This window comes from Sminthopsis crassicaudata, chromosome 3 (genome assembly GCF_048593235.1).
Source record: "Sminthopsis crassicaudata isolate SCR6 chromosome 3, ASM4859323v1, whole genome shotgun sequence".
NCBI lineage: Eukaryota > Metazoa > Chordata > Mammalia > Dasyuromorphia > Dasyuridae > Sminthopsis > Sminthopsis crassicaudata.
The window spans coordinates 157,539,765-157,556,722 of NC_133619.1; the positions used below are offsets into that span (position 1 = coordinate 157,539,765).

General features: G+C 34.7%; 1 long non-coding RNA gene and 1 other non-coding gene across 2 annotated transcripts in view; one reads left to right on the forward strand and one right to left on the reverse strand.

The window, feature by feature from the left end:
• LOC141559403 (uncharacterized) overlaps window positions 1-16,958 on the forward strand; it is a 449,791-nt gene that overhangs the window by 76,670 nt on the left and 356,163 nt on the right. The window lies entirely within an intron of this gene.
• Window positions 9,205-9,309, reverse strand: LOC141565195 (U6 spliceosomal RNA). The gene has a single exon (XR_012488882.1). It is a non-coding gene; the product is annotated as a U6 spliceosomal RNA (small nuclear RNA).

The window sequence follows — 16,958 nt, forward strand, 5'->3', positions numbered from 1 at the left end:
CAGTGATATATATGCATATATATGTATATAAAACTCAAAATTTATATGGTTTTAAGTAAATATGGTAGTATTTCTATTGCTGAAAAAGTCTTAATTCATTTAAAATAGTTACTTTGAGAGCATATATATTTATTCCAATGATTCATTTCTGAAAGGATCTTTAAAAAATTTTTTAAATTGTATCCATAACCATGTCACATGAGAAAATTAGGTTGATCTTGACCTTAATAGACCTGGAATTATGTAAAGGAAAGTTAGGGATTGTGGAATTAGAATAAGCTTTTATTCACATTTTTTCACATAGTTCACCAGGAAAAAGATTTATTTTTTCATTTTTGTTTTTTCTCTCTATTTTAAGTGTTATACATTATCAATAGGGATATTTTATGTGACTTTGGGAAAAAAAAATTTCTGAGGATTAATGATTTCCTATGTTTAATGTCTTAAAAATATAAATTGTAAGTGCTAAATTTCTTTTGTCCAGACTTCTCTCTCTCTGTTTCTGTCTCTCTGTCTGTCTGTCTCTCTCTCTCTCTCTCTCTCTCTCTCTCTCTCTCTCTCTCTCTCTCACACACACACACACACACACACACACATAATTCAGACAATTGTTCTGTTCAATAAAACTCTAAAAGCAAATAACCACTTGTAATTAAAGTATGACAAATATTTTAGCATTGTTAAAAATAATTTTGCTTTGCATATGGTGGTGATGGCAAATATGACAATGTGGTATTGTGGAATAAACTTTGGGCAAGATGAAAAGCTCTAAAATGTTAAGTTACAACAGAATTTTTTTTTGCTTTTTTTCAAATTTCAGGAAATGTAGCCTCAATTTAAGAAGTAGGGGTAAGAAAAAAGATACTAAAAATTGTCATGGGGTTTGGTGAAAGGTTCATTCCTGCACACCATCTGTTACTTACCAATCTTATGCAGCCCTGATTCAATTCATTCTATTTCAACCCAATATGGTTGATCAAATATATTCAAATATAATTCAGTAGGTAATTATTAAGGATCTGTTGCTGTTGTTTTTTGTCCTTCATTATTGAAGAAGATCATGATTTCAGGGGAGCAATACCATGACATACAATAAATCAAGTGAGAGTGGGCAACACAAAGTCACCAACCTCAGTTTCTCCTCCAGACTTATGTGAATCCAATGGCAAGACACAGATCAGGATGACTAGAAATGTCTCTGGATGCAATGGGAGACCTTGGCCTTTTTTTTTTTTTTTTTTTAAATTATTTTTTATTTTTATTATATATTTTTTTATAATATTATCCCTTGTATTCATTTTTCCAAATTATCCCCCCCTCCGTCTACTCCCTCCCCCCGATGACAGGCAATCCCATACATTTTACATGTGTTACAATATAACCTAGATACAATACATGTGTGTAAATACCATTTTCTTGTTGCATAATAAGCATTAGATTCCAAAGGTACATGTAACCTGGGCAGACAGATATTAGTGCTAACAATTTACATTCACTTCCCAGTGTTCCTTCTCTGGGTGTAGCTACCTCTGTCCATCATTGATCAACTGGAAGTGAGTTGGATCTTCTTTATGTTGAAGATTTCCACTTCCATCAGAATACATCCTCATACAGCATTGTTGTTGAAGTGTACAGTGATCTTCTGGTTCTGCTCATTTCACTCAGCATCAGTTGATGTAAGTCTCTCCAGGCCTCTCTGTATTCCTCCTGCTGGTCATTTCTTACAGAGCAATAATATTCCATAGCCTTCATATACCATAATTTACCCAGCCATTCTCCAACTGATGGACATCCATTCATCTTCCAGTTTCTAGCTACAACAAAAAGAGCTGGACCTTGGCCTTTTTTAAAAGTAAGGTCTTTAAAGGGTCTTACTTCAACTGAGACAATGTTCATTCAAGCAAAGAATAGACTCTTTTAACAAGTTAAAAAAAAAAAAAAAGTGGAGGCAAGAATAGGGAGGAAGATCCTCAGGGTTTTTGGACAAAACAGAAAAAATTGCTTTTTACACTCACTCTGAGGTAAAAATGACCCAAACAGTACCTAAACATGACCAACTGGGGTTTGGGCTAGGACTTATTTATTGTTGGCTAATTAGTGAAAGTCAAAGTGATTTGGGTTTAAGATATGGTTTTAAAAAAGGAAATCTAGTGTGAATTTTAAGATGTTGTTTGAGGTTTCAGGTATCAAACTTTATATTTGTAAGAAACAAAATATCTTACCATTGACCACTGATGAATGCAGGAAAGATTTATTTTTACATTGTTTCATGAATTAGGTGAACAGACACAACTTTAAAACTCCAAAGACATGATTTTATTTCCTACCCTGAAGCACAAGTCCCTCCCCTTTCCCCATTAATTGGATGCTATAGAAGTTACATGACATGAATCTCCCACCCCTCATTACATAGCCAGTCCCTGCTCCAAAGGAACTTCCGAATCTAGAAGGAGGGGAGGTAACAGAGGAGGACTTAGGGCAAAGAACAAAAGATTGATTATTTTTAAATTTTAGGCCAATACCCCTGATTATAAAAATCAGTCTTTGCCCTCACCTCAAGGAGCTTATAATTTTGTGGGTGAAGATAACCTCCACCCTTGATGATTCCTTGATGTACTTGTGGGTTTCAGTTTTCTGGTTTAGGTTCCATTTTTCCAATTTAATTTTCATAACTATGGAAATCAAATGTCCATCCATTTCTTACAATTTCCCTCTTTTCTTTCTTTCTTTTTTTTTTTTTTTATAATTTGGTTTCCACATCCTTTTCTAATTTCTCAAACTTGGCTATTTTCTTTTTTTTACATTCCACTTCATAGAAGCTTATTAATGCCTGCACAGATCTAATTATACAAGATGGATAATTAATCCCTGCTAATTCTTCTGACAAGTCTGCACTAGAGGTGAAACTATTTCCAATTATTTCCTTCTTTTTGCTAAAAACCTTTCTGGAGTCATTCTGTTTTCCTATGCCATTCTACTAGTGGCATCTAACTACTCTGCTATTCACTTCCCTGCCTCTCTGGTGTAACTTATCCAATAATATTTACTCACCAGAGTAGGAATGACCCAAATCCAGAACTAGATTTCTTTGCCTTGAATTCATCATTTACTATCCTTGACTTAATTCTTCCTAATTCATTCTTACTTTCTTCATCAAATGCTAGGGTAAAAGGAATAGTCAATTGTATCAGTGCACAGATTCTCAGTTCCCAGGGAAAACAAGTTTGAGAGTGTTGCCTCCACAATACCACCCACGGTTATGCTCAATGCTGAAAAATTGCCAGTGCTATCCTCAGTTACATTCCAGGATCACATACATGTCACTGCAGTCTTTAGATTTTGGAATCTTTCACTGTGCCTCATGAGGGGCAAACTGATTGATCTCCATAGCTAAGAGAATATTATAGCCTGGTTTATTCTCTCACAAAAGGGAAAGATAGAACAAAGCACTGCAATTCTCCCCAGGAATGTTATTTTGGAAAAAGAAGGATCTCACACTTGAATTCACTCTCATGTTTTTCCATACCCAAAGGGTATGATACTATCTGAGCATGGGACAACCCATAGCACAGACATAGAAATTGGTTTTTGTTCAGATTCTTTACAAAGTACTTTTTACCAAATCTACTCAGGCATTGGTGTCTATAGCTTGCCTTAAGTCCTAGACTTGATTCCAAATCTTCTTAAGATGTATATCTAAATATTGCTTGTAGCAAAACAAACACTATTCCAAATTGGACAATCAATTCCAAAAAGTATTTTTTCTCTATTAGGACAGAAACATGTATTGTAACTATTTGCTGTAGCTAGTCAAGCCTCTACAATTCTATAATTTAACAGCATCAAACTGAAATATTTGTGGGATATCTTTCTCAGTAATATTAGCCTGATATCCCCCACCCTGAGTCCCAAATACTGTTATAGCAGGGGAGTAGCAATAATCCTACATAACTTCTCCCCTTCACAGAATTGATGAACTCCTTACAGGGAACCCACTCAGACACTGTGTAGTTTGGGGGTCCATTTATCAACCAATCCCAGGATCTTCCTGAACAAATGGGTCTCAAAATCTTTTGGGGTAGGACAATGGTCTCATCTTCTGAAATCACTTCCTGCTGAGAATGGGTGTTGAGCTGAGGCATGCTACAGGATCCAGTCAGACACCTGAAGCTGGCCAAAACAGCTATCTAGTGCTGATCATTTGAAGGTAAATTGATCAAATCCTAGAGGAAAGTAAGCCTAAGAGAACTAGAGAAAGAAAGAGCACAAGAAGTCAATTCTCATTCTTGGGAAATATGCTTATATCTTCTCTGAAAATTCTGTAAATAGCTAGTTAGGTATCATCTTTTAAAATAAAGAATACATTTTAATCCAAAAGCAATTTTCAGAAAGGGGGAATCTCATCAAAATAACAGAGGAATTCTCAAAATCCTTCTTTAATAGATCTCATTTACCTGATCAAAGAAGGATATTGAGATAGAGAGATGAACTCAGAACTCAGCATGAGGGATATGTGTAAAGTCTCTCTCTACCAGTATTTTTTTAAATCACTAAGAGAACGGGGAAGAAGATATTCTCCCTCTTTTGCCAGGGTCTGTTGTAGGATGGACTGGGAGTGACCAGTATAGATTGGCCAGCAGCTTTTCATATATATTATTCAAAAGAAAAGATATTTGTACCACAGTACATGCTATACAAACAAATGTTCCCACATTAGCAACAAACTTAAATAAAATTCATTTTCCTATTCATGTAACAATATTCCATAAGTTACATCCTTCTGAAAAAAAACTTGAATATACTAAAATCCTCTTCTCTAAACCATATTAAAGATGTTTCAGCTTTAGTTTCAATAATCAATAAAATAACAGTTCAAACTTTTAAAGACCTTATTTCATACAGTCAATACATCTAGCAACAGATAGATGTCTAGGCTAAATACTCATTTATCTAATTATAAGATATAATTGCTACATATTTCCCTATAAAATCTATTTATGATCCAACTCAAGGCTGCTGCCTTCCTTTGGGTCAGTAGGCCAAGGTACTCTACCTCTTAGTGTCTTTCCTTCCCCCCCCCCCACTCCTTGTCACGAGGTATGTCTTCTAACTCCACTATGCTTCCCAACCTCATTTCTCCTTACAGCTAACAAACTCTTTTAAGGGTGCTAAGTCCCTTTCAGGGTTTAGCCGCTGGCTAACGTTATGCTAATCTCATGGGGTGTTTCCTTTCTCCTGACAAATGGCAAGTTTCACTAAGAAACTTGTTCTTTCCATATTAATTATTAAAACCCCTTTTTATGGTCCCCCACTCTATTTCATACTTACCATTCCTCGTATCTATTATATTTCTCCACTTAGTAATCTCTTCCCTAAATAAATCTATCTTTTGCCAAAGAGACTGGACACTGAATTCTTCACATGACCGAATCCCAACTTTTGGTGTTTACATTAGCTGATGTCTACATCATTTTTGGGTCCTTGAACTACATCATTTGATGCCAGTCCAACATCTCACTCCTCTCTTTCTCTCTGTGGCCAGCATCATAATCTACATCAATAGTATTTATCAATTTTAGATTTACACATTCTGACTATAATCCCAAATAACTTAATTAGCAATCTCAATATTTATTAGTGATAGTCAAATAGACATAACAGGGTCTATCACAAAAGTGGTTAGGAATATCATATAATTTACAGTCAAGTTTTTAATTTTAACATATAAATCAACTGAAAAAATTAGCACTTTAGCTTGTGGGATTCTAACTGGATTTTCCATTCAAACTATCAATTGCTTTTGCAAATCAATCTTTCTTGTTTCTTTTTTTAAAAACTGCCTTTTTAAAACTTTCTATAAAATTTTATAAATTCTCCATTAAGATTCAGAATATAAGTAATATCTAAATAATTTTAGAGCAAATTTCACAAAATTTATGCCTTATGTTCAGCAGAACTCACAAAATTTTAAAGCACTACTCATATAACTTATACAAATTGTCCAATATAATTTAACAAGCAACATAGTACCTTAAATATATTTCATTTAATTAAGAGATAGAAACATTGAAACTCTTTAGCTAAGTTACCGGAGAACTGTTTTAATACTCATTTTTAAAACTTAAAATCAAATAAAATAGAGATTTAAATTTCTAGTAGCAATACTTCAATATTAATGCACACATATTTCTAAAATCTTATTCCCAAATGCATCAGTTGAAAATAATTCTATCATATCAATTTAAACACATTAACTTAGACCCCATTTTTTTTAGAAAACACCTTCCTCTCAAAAACTCCATTCTCCTAAACTGCTAGAAATCTTTGAAATGGCAATAAACTATTTGATACCTGAGATAGATGCAGACCTCAGAAAGCAAAATGGCAATGGCTCCTATCTCCCCCACCCTTTAATTTGTATTCTTTCCTATGTGGACTGCTCTATTGGGAAGAGGAAAAGATTTTAATATGTAAAGTGGATTTCCATACTAAATTTCTTCAAGTCACATGGAAATAGGTTATAGTCTTTTACTGAATAAAGAGTTCCTGAGAAGAGGGACTCTTGTGGAGTGGGGTGGGGGATCGTAATTTTCTTCTCTAAAGTGTAATGTTTTCTTTTTAGGGGTTTTCTTGGGGTCTCTGGAGGCAGCCTTTGTTTCAGTTCAGTAATCACACCAAATGTAGTTAGGTATTAAACTCCAAATCCTTTCCAAGTCTTGTCTCCTTTCCTGCAGCCCCATTAGCTTTCTTAAAGGCCTTCTGTAGTCTTGATTCTGAGAGCTTGAGCTCTGGCTTCTGAATCTCCCAGACTGAATCCTGGCTAAGGCTCCTAGCTTAAATATGCTCTCTTAAAGGTGTGAATCTTGTAGAACTCCAGTAAGTACTAAGTACATGTACTGAACTAGAGAACTATTAAATACCATGCTAAATAATCATTGTCTCTATCAATTCCACTGACTTAGCACTTTGTTTCAAGTTCTGGCCCATAACAGAGAATGTTGGGGAACATAGGGACCCATCTAGAGAGAAATTGATTGACTCCCGAACGGTGTTTTTGGGAAGCCTACCGTTTTTTGGACAGATTGGACTGGATATAAGCCCACATGTAGCAGCCATGGCTGTAGGTAGAGAACCTTGAAAATATAAGGAAAATTCAGGTTATTTTGCATCCAGATGCTCAAAACAAGTACTTTTAAATCCCAAAATGGCCATTTCTTTTACTTTGTAATTCAGCTGATTGAGAGAAACATTAGACAAAATATAGATTCACACACACAAAAACTGCTTTTAAATTTCTTTTTTTTCTGTCTAGTACAGAATTGTTCCCTACTTCCTGGAGAAGAACCTCTTCTCTTCTGGGACCCTACTTCTTTACTTCTCCCCTAGAGTTTCTTGTAAATATTTCTTTGCACCACAGTGTGGAGATCTCCACATTTCAGTGATCCCAGATCACTAATATTTATTCAAATCTAGATTTTCTGACATCTCCTCTCTTCCAGGACAATATGAGAGTTATGTCCCAAGAACTCTCATTCCTTGGTGCCATTAAATTGGGAAATTACCAATCTGTCTGACACCATAACATGCCCCCAGTCACCAAAGGCAATACTAGATAGTCCACATTCTTACCTTTGCTCTGTGCACAGAGTTGCTTGATTATTGCAGAACCTACTCTAGTTCCCATCCTGATTTCCTGGATTCATCAATGGCCTTACTTATCAACATGGTCCTGGAATCCTAGACTATGAGGGGAGCTGATCCAGGAGATTATTGAAATCATCCTCCTTGTCTTTTTAGTGCTTCAACAAAGACCACCCTGAACTTATGTCTAGACCCCAGACAAACTTTTCAAGAATTTCACTGATTCACTGATGAATATAGGAAAGATGTATAGATGCAAGAATGGGTGCCTAAGTAAACACACCTTTGAAACTCCAAAGGCAGTATTTTATTTCCTATCCTGAAGCACAAGTCCCTCCCTTGATTTGCCATTAATAGGATGTTACAAAATCTCCACCCCTTATTATATAGCCAGTTCCTGCTCCAAAGAACCTTCAATTCTAGAACAGGGTAGGGTGGGAGGGTAATAACAGAGGAGAGCTTAGGGAAAAGAACCAAAGATTCTTTTCAAATCTCTGGCCAACACTCATGATTACAAAAGGCAGCTCCTGCTTCCAAGGATCTTACTTTCTTTTGTGGGAAGATAAACCTCCACCCTTGATTATTACTTGATGTTCTTATGGGTTTCTAATTTAAGTTTCTTTTCTCCAATTTAATTTTCATAACTGTGGAAACCAAAATGCCCATCCATTTCTCACACATTCCTTTAGGTAAAGCACTCATGAAAAGGAAAGGAAAGAAAAAAAAAAGAGAGAGACAGACATAAAGACACAGAGATGAAAACATAGAGATACAGAGAGATACACAAAAAGAAAGGAAAGAAAAAAGGGAAAAAGAGAGAAATAAGATAGGAAGGAAAAAGGGAGGGGAGGAAAAAAAGAGGAAAAGAAGGAAAATATTTTCCCAACTGACCAGTTCCAGTTTGTTCTCCAGTGGGAGGGCAGCCTATTCACAGAGGTTGTTGTGTGTCCTTCATTCTGGATTAGGACCATGACATCAGGTAGCTAATACCTTGATGTCTAAGGCAGTAGAAAGTCAGCCTCACTTTCTCCTTAGGAAAGCAGAAGATTCTGGGTGGGAATACATGAAGCATGCATGATAGGTACTAAGTACTGGAAATATAAAGACAAAATAAAAAAAATTCCCTGTCCAAGTATGCCATGATTGCATTGCAAGGGAACAGCACACACATAGATAAGCATATACAAAATGACCTGAGGAAGAAGGGAACAGGAATAACTAGAGATAATAGGAAAAGCTACTACAGGATATGGCACATGAACAGAGGCTTCCTCATCTGTGCTTATAGGTTAATCTGGCTTTTTAAGTCCAACTAAAATCCTGTCTCTTATGGAAAGTCTTTCTTAATCCATTTGGATTCCAGAGCCTTTTCCTTTTTCATTGTTTTCTATCAATCTTGCATAGAGTTTGCTCACACATATTTTTTGGTTTATTGTCTCCCTTCTTAGATTATCAGTTTCTTGAGGGCAGGGACTATCTTTTACTTCTTTTTGTCTCCTTAGCTGCACAGTGCTTAGCATAATAATAGGAGCTTAATAAATTTTTATTGATTATTTTTTTTTCTTTATTATTTAATGTTTCGCTAATTTGCATGCTATCCTTGGGCAAGGGCTATGCTAATTTTCTTCATATCTTTTCAATTTTAATTTATGTGCTGCCATTACTGACTGGAGGAAGTCAGTGAGCCCAAGAGAGAAAATCTTGAAATGAATGTGTAGGGATGGGGTAAAAGTAATGGTAGAGGGAAGGAAGATGCAGACAGCACATCTTTTTTGAGCTATCCCTCTCCCCCACCATGGCCATAATTTTCCATATTTACTCTCAGTAGTGGAAAAGAGAATTACAGAAACTGTCTTCAAAGCTGTCCCTGAGGAGCCTATATATATATATATATATATATATATATATATATATTTATATATATTATATATCTACTAAGAGCCATACATTCAGGGGCTTAAGGGCAGCTAGATGGCACAGTGAGCACTGGTCCTGGATTTAGGAAGACCTGAGTATAAATCACTTACTTGCTGTATGACCCTGAGCAAGTCGCTTAACTCTTTGCCTCAGTTTCTTCATCTGTAAAATGATCTAGAGGAAAAAAATGACCAACAAGTCTAGTATTTTTGGCAAAAAAACAAACAAACAAATGGGGTCACAAGTAAAAAGCAAAAGAAATTTATACATATAAATATATATATATTATAATTTAATATAAATATATATATGCTATATATAATATATCCTATATGGATATTAATAATAATGAAATCAAAATTCTCTATGACAAGTGACATAGAATATATAATAACTAATCAAGACAAGTTCATCCAAAAGATACCTGCTATACATCAAGCACTGTGTGTTAAAGCACTTTATTACCTTTTTTTGCTTCAGTTTCCTCAGACAGAAAATGGGGATACTAATGGCACCTATCTCCTATGATTATTGTGAGAATTAAGTGAGATAATAATTATAAAGTGTTTAGTGCAGTGTTCGGCACATTGTGCTATATGTCAGTTTTTATTTATTATTATTATTAGCGCTGTGCTGAGCATTGTGGATACAAACATGGCAAAGAAAGATAATTTCTGCTCTCAAGGATCTGATAATCTAATGGCACTAAGACAATATACACAAGAAAACTGAAAAGTAGAGATTGGATGGACACCAGAGATTATTCAACTCACGGTATTCCTAGGAATCAAAAACAAGTAGAATACTCATGGAAAACAAAGCATACTCTGCCATACATAAAAGGAAGACTGGGAGAAATTTAGTGCCCTACCTTCCAGCACTCCAGAGGGGCAAATAATTGTTCTGAGATGCTGTCTCAAAGCCTAATCCTCCCATTCTCTCATTCTCTGGAGAGAACATGGATATTCTTGCTCTCATAGTCTTCTTCACAGTTTCTATTCACTCAAATTCTCCTAGGTGCTCTGAGGCTGGGCTAGACAAGATTATTGTAGTTTTATTTTTTATTTTATTCTAGTTGTTGTTAAAGTCCCAGATGGATCACAAGTTGGAAGTGAAGCACTTAAGGCTGCTTCTCCTATTCTTCCCTAAGTATGTAGTTTCTTTAGTACCAAAATATCTATCAAGTAGAGCCTTGCTATTGTCATCACTGCCTCCTACACTCTGACTTCAGCTTTACTTTGAGAGGCACCCAGCTTTTTTGAGTTAAGCTGGACTTATCAAAAGATTTCTGACTCTAATTGTCCCAGATGCTACAGGTAGTGGTGGATGAACTTGTTTCCTGGAGAAATAAAGAAAGCAGGATACTCTCATTCTTCCATCTCTACCCTCCCATGTTTGTATCTGTGAAGGCTGCTTTCCCATGCCTGTGGGACCAGCTGCTCTTTTAACGCCACTAGCCCTGCTTCATTTGTAGCTCTGAGTAATAGCTGCTGCTATTAGAACTGAGTTCTGAGTAATAAGTGATCTTGTCAATTGCTGATAATAATACCAAAACAATAAGACATTTCTTGCTATCATTAAGCTTAAAATATAGTTGGGAAAAAGAGACATACATACATACATATATATGGAACAAATAAAAAAAAATTCCATATATGATTGTGTCAAAATGACTGGCACATACAATAAGTATTAATGAGTTCAGAGAAGAAACAAATAACTTGGGCTAGACTAGGTTCAAGAACACTTTATGAAGGAGGTGGGATGTAAGTTTTAATAGGGAATGCAAGCCTTGATATGAGCCTGGTTATATCTGGAAAAAAAGGTAAGCACAGCTGGTACTTGATATGAAGCAAGGATAGAGTAGGAGAACTGATAGAATTGTTAAGTATAAAAGGGAAATAGGAAGAATAAAAGATGAGAAATAATTCTCCATGAAGAATTATTTCCTTAAAGTCTTGAGATATTATTAAAGCATATATAATAAAAATATGGGAAATGGTCTCTTAATTTATGAATTAGGATACAAGAGATATGGCTATCTATCACATGTATCTATCACATAGGCTCTGTGATAAAAATAGATTTGTAGATATTATTGTTCTCATTTTGCCAGCAGAAGACCTGGGATTGGTGTAGAAAAATGACATATTCAGGGCTACTCAATTTAAGGAGGGAGGGAAAAAAGCATTTAGTGAGTACTTATTAAGTGTCTTATACTGTGTTAAAATCTAGGGATACAAATAAAAGCAAAAGGCAGACCCTTCCCTTGAAGAGCTCAAAATTAAATTGGGAGACAGCATGAAGATAATTGTATAAACAAGCTTTATTGAGGATGGATTAAAAATAACTAACGGGAGGAAGATATTAGAGTGGAGAGGAATTAGGAAAGCTTCCTATAAAGAGTGAGAATTTAACTGTTATTTGAAGAAATCCAAGGAAGTAGGCAGGTGAAAATGAGGAAGGAGAACATTTTAAATGTGGAAGATAGTAAAATGTCTGAAGTTGGGAGAAAGTGTGTCTTGTTCCAGGAACAGCAGGGAGGCTAGTAAGACTGGCTTGCTGAATAGATGATGGTTTTAAGGGACATTAAATGACAAAAAGAGGATTTTATAGTTGATCCTGCAGGGGACAAGGAGCTGTTGGGATTTCTTGAGTGGGGACATTGGTTGATCAGGATGATATTATCAGAGTTATGCTTAAGGAAAATCACTTTTACAACTTAATGCAAGATAGATCAGGGTAGAGAGAGACATGCTAGTGTGATCAACAATCTGTAAAAGTTTTCTCTAGGAGATAGCATATACATAGAACCTTGAGGCATGCTGAAGAGTCTAAGAGGCAGATTTAAAATGAGTTCATTACAGCTACATTACTACATTACTAATTACTACTAGCTACACTATTCCACGAACTACATGCAAGGGAATGGAGGCAAGATAAGGACTTTTAGGTCTGTTAAATAGCAAGTTACATTGTATGCCTCTTTGGCTAAAATTAACTTGCTATAATAGGGGTAGAGGAAGGATAATATGCAATTAGTTGGGAAAGACATTGAAAAAGACAGGTTTTGAAAGTATTCAAAGGTTAAGCTGAAGTATTTATTGCATTTTATCCTGAAAGGTAATAGAGAGTCAGTGAAATTTTTTCATCTCAGAATTGTCATTTGCCCCCTTTTCCACACAAACTTTTCAAATTTATAAAGGTTTTCCATTTACCAGAGGCTCCTTCATAGCAACCCCATGAAGTAGGTAGTACAAGTTAGATAGTGCAAGTAAGTACTGCAATTATTAATATTATTATTAGCATATGGCAAAATGAGATTTATCGAGATTTAGAAGCTTGTATGTACTTGGGGACTTAACCTGTAAGCGTGATTGCTATAAAGCTCTAAGCATAGGATACTAGGAGAATTGCAGTGTTATTTATAAGATTATGCCTTGAAGCTATGTTTCTTTCATTTTAGCTCACTATTTAGTCTTCTTGATTATTTTTTTTAAAAGCTTTCAATAATTCTCTGTTAGCTATAACAGAAGATGCAAATTCCATATACTGAAATTTGAAGTCCTCTGCAATTTTCTGCCAAATTAAGTGAAGTTTAATCTATTACTTCTCTCATTGTCAAATTATATTATTATGTGTTTCCCAAATACATGTTTCCAATTCTTTGTGTTTTTTCAGTCTCTCCCCCATACTTCCTCATCTGAATAATCTTCCTCTTATGTTTGGCCTGCCTACTCATCAGTCGATCATCAGACAAGATTTATTAAATGCCCCAAAGACAAAAGTAAAGTGTTTGAATAGTCTCTATCTTTGTGGAGATTGTGTGTATGTGTGTGTGTGTGTGTGTGTGTGTGTGTGTGTGTGAGAGAGAGAGAGAGAGAGAGAGAGAGAGAGAGAGAGAGAGAGAGAGAGAGAGACAGAGAGAGAGACAGAGAGAGACAGAGAGAGAGACAGAGAGAGAAAAAAAGAGAGAGAGAGAAAGAGAGAGAGAGAGAGAGAGAGAGAGAGAGAGAGAGAGAGAGAGAGATGGTTATGAAAATACATTGATATTAATATCGATATTGACATAGGAATGAGATAATGGGCAAGGCTGTTTGGGGAGAATGGATATCCTAAGAGATGAGGTGGGAGGATCAAGGCAATTCTTCAACTGGCACTTAAAGCAAGGATTCAACCTCTGAGATTTAGAGGCTACATTGGGATTGTGTGGAAAGGATGGCCAATGCAAAAGGATTTTATTTAGTAGGGTATGATGCCATCAGATCTGTGCTTTGTTTTAACAAAATTACTCTGGTAGCTATGTGGAAGACAGATTGGAAAACCTGTTCAAATATTATCTCTTCCATGAAGCCTTCTTCATTCCTCCAAATGGGAGTTTTCTCTCTGTCCTTGGCTCTCCCCTTTGCTCTCAGTATGTTGTATACATTATACTTTGCAACCTAATTGTTGGTTTGCATGGAACAATACCTCTACAAGACTGAGTTCCATGAAAGTAGAGGCTTTAATCTTTTTCTTTCTTTATTATTTTCTTTCTTTCTTTCTTTTTTTTTTTTTTTTTTGGATATTCCTCAATGATTAGGAATGTGTCTAACATTCATTAAATGAATTCTTTTTATTGTGATTCATCCTGTAAATATAAGGTTCATAAAATGGTTTCCAATATGTCTACATACTCACAAAGTAAATATCTAAGATAGCATTAACACATGAGATTGAATTCTGTAACTTTTTTAGATTTTGATCAGGCATTTTATAATTCTTGAACCTAGATTTTTAAGTGTATTATGAAAGATTATAAGGCTAAAAATGGAAAAAAAATGCATTAAGGGAAAAGTTCTCAGTGACAGGTTAGAGTTTTGCATATTCCTTCAGCTGTTATCATGCTAATGGATTCCTTACAATCTGCATTTTTGAATAGTTTTTATACTATGACAGTAATTATAAAACTTAATAAAAATCCCTGAAGCACAAAACAGAGCTGAGTTATGGGAGCTATTATTGGCATTGACAAGCTATAATACTATGTATATTCAGAATACAGTATATTCAGAATGCTATGAATAGCACTGACTGCATATAGCTAATCTATAGTACAGTATGTCCTAGGTGAGATGCTACCTCCTCTTCATTTTATTCAGAGAAAGTGGAATATTAAAGGTTCTTAGAGTGATTCTTGATATCTCAATAGATTGTAATCTTCTTGAGAGCAGAGACCATTTCAATTTTTCCGTTATACTCCCAGTGCTTAGTGCTGTTCCTTACTATAATAGACACTTAAGAAATGTGCATTAGATGAGTAAATAAGATTCTTAAGCATATAAAGAATGGGGCAAAATCCTTCATCCTTCCTTAGTGCTTGACTATAAAGTCTAGGACCAGACTTTCCAAACTATTTTGCTAAAGAAGGATGATTTAAGGGCACGTAGAAAAAAGTTACCAGAAATATTTATTTTAATTTCACAGGTTTGGAGTTTTTGTGATTAACTCTATACAGATTAATGATTTCTTCTGGGAGTTTATGTGATTTTGGTATTTGCCACAATGAAAATGTTGGTAGTTTGTATTTGGCACTGCAAGGCTGATCTACTTAAGGATATCTGTGAAGTCATTTAACATAGTCATAATTCTTTTTTTATTTGATAAATATGTTAAAACTCTTAAGTCTAGTCTCTTCTGTATTCTTTGAGAAGTGAGAAAACCAGTTAATTCTCTCTTACAGGTTTTGGCTTACCTCATAGGAAATGCCTACTTTGTTGATGAAGAATGAATTCTTTGATTTAGCATATTTGTATGAAGCACTTTAAGTTTGCTTGAGGACTTTGCTAAAGGAACTGTATAGTATCCTCCCTTTTCTTGTATATAAACAGAAAAAAAATTGAGTTATACGACTTTGTCCTAAGATTTATAGGTTAAGCTCTGTGAGTACTTATTTCCCTTTTAAATTTAAAGGAATTTTCTTGGTTACCAATTCATTCTCTTTGCTTTCCCAACTAATTTACTGGGTTTTAGTATAAACAGTATTTTGATAATATAACTAAGAATATTCTCTAAATCCCAGTAGCATTTTTGTTAATGTTTGTCAGAAATTTCTTAAAGGTCTCAATGTGTTTTCTTCACTTATCATTCCAAAAATTGAATGCAAATGAATAGTTTTTAAGTGAAATTATAGAGTATTTTTATTATACTTTTCTTCTGGTGTGACCAGTAATTTCCAATAAGAAAATGATAATATCTATTCAATGTTATCAAGGATAATATTTCTTTTGCATAAGAAAATTTTGGAATACAAAGTGATATAAAAGAACCAAATAAGTAAGTTATTTTGTCAGTCTCTTTAGAGAGCACCTCAATGAAATCATAAAAACATATATCCATTTTAAAAGGTTATACATTTAGATCTAATTGAGACCATAAAGAGTCATCTAGTCCTATGCCTTCTTTTTACAACTATTGGGAGATGAGGAACAGATAGATTAAATTCCTTGCCCTAGGTGTCATATGTGGCAAAGTCAGACTTAAAGTTCAGAGTTTAATCCAACAGCATTCACTAGAGTGTGAGTGCCATGACATCAGGGAATGTCCTTTATCTTTCCTTGAAACTTTAGATCTTAGCATAGTGCCTCACAAAAGTTTAATAAATGATTGATTAATAAATGATCTATTAAACCCTCAGTATATTGGAAAGGCAGAGCAATCAAGAACTTTATCATAGTAGTTAGTCTCAATGATTAGATGAGATCTCTTTCAAGCATATGTGAAAAGCAATAAAAATTTTGCTGTGACTTAAACAGAGAGGGATATATGTGCATATATATATTATAATTCACATACATATATTTATAGATACACTTACTTATGTTTATATTTCCATCAGTACCAAGAAACACACAAATGAAAAGAGAGCAAGTCATTTGTCTCCTTCCTAGAAAGAAGAAATATGAAATCTTTTGCTTTCTATGTTGCCCAAGAGAATGAAATACTAAGTGAGTGAACATAAGTGCTTCAAGGATAAAATAAAGAGAAAAAAGACTGCCAAAGGGCAAAGGGGACTATAAACTTTTATTAGTAGTTTGGAGAGTATAATAATGAAACAGAGGGAAAAAAAAAAAAAGAAAAACTAGGGGATGTTTGTAACAGCAACACCAACAACAATAATAATGATAAGCAAATAACTATTAGTCTACAATCTTAGGAGGCAGAAAGTTTGGTTTTTTTGTGTACTGTTAATAATATGTGATTTTTTTGAGGGTTGTAAAGCATTTTGTGTACATTAGTTTGAGTCACAGAAGCCATTTAAGAAAGATACCATTTTAACTTTCAAGGGGTGAGGGGAGGGAAATAGGAACCTAAACCCAGAGAGGTTATTTGGGTTACCTGATTTCATTTAACACATATTA